Source organism: Acyrthosiphon pisum, unplaced genomic scaffold (genome assembly GCF_005508785.2).
Source record: "Acyrthosiphon pisum isolate AL4f unplaced genomic scaffold, pea_aphid_22Mar2018_4r6ur Scaffold_21677;HRSCAF=24575, whole genome shotgun sequence".
NCBI lineage: Eukaryota > Metazoa > Arthropoda > Insecta > Hemiptera > Aphididae > Acyrthosiphon > Acyrthosiphon pisum.
In genome coordinates, this window is record NW_021771169.1 from 12,535 (window position 1) to 13,677 (window position 1,143).

Sequence of the window (1,143 nt, forward strand, 5' to 3'; positions counted from 1 at the left end):
AAACACCAACGCAGACTGTCTGTCTCCGGATACACGTTGTTAAAGATGCAGACACTGGTAGCAATGACTACGAATTATTCATAAAAGCTGAAGAAAAGCCGATATTTTATTCACAAATACTTGAAATTGAGGGTAGTATTAAAAATGCAGATCCGACTGATAACTTAATATTACCTATACCAGAGAATTTAATTATTACCCAAACAGCCATTAGGGACATTATTGATAGGAATCAAATAGATTTGTCAGAAAAAAACGACATAAATGATAAATTTATTAAAAATAATAAAGACGGAGGAAACATAATATTTTGAACAAAACCTTTTGAACGTATCTGTTTAGATATTGTGGGGCCACTGCCAAAAACTTCATCAGACAACCTGTACATACTTACTATGCAGGACGAGTTAACACGTTATGCCATCGCGGTAGCCTTAAGAACTACCGATGCCGAAACTGTAGCTCAGGCGTTTGTCGAATGCTTTGTATGCAATTATGGCATCCCGACATCGGTATTAACGGATTGCGAAACGAATTTTTTGTCAGATGTTTTTAAGAAAATGTGCAAACTTTTGGGGATAAATAAATCAAAAACTACCCCATGGCTAGGGTTGCCAAATTTGGCTAGGGTCTTGTCGGGACGTTATAGAAATTTTAGGATGGAGTGTATAAAAATACTAAATTTTGAAAGAAAAATTAGAGTTCTTTATTTTAGAAAAACTATTAGTATATTTATTAAGGTTACATACAAAAAAAATATTTTTAATTTATTGCAGATGTACTTGGATGGCCATACTTTTCAGAAGATTTTGCTTTTTTCAATAGTTCTTTTTCCCCTTTGACATATTTGTAGAATTCTGCGCAAGTCATTTTATAATTAACTTGACACTGTAAAATCGACTCCATAGTCTCTGGGAGCAGGCGATTTCGTTCATCAGTCCACTGGGCCGACATTAACGAAAAAACTCTTTCCACTGTGGCATTGTGTGCAGGGATTGCAAACAAATACTCGCATAATTTCAACAGTTGACATTTTCTTTCATGATTTTCAGTTTCTTTAAAAAAAATAATCCATTTTTTCTTCCACCGAATTGATCGACTTCCATTCTTCCGGAGCAAGTTTAACTTCTAAAAAGTTTTTAA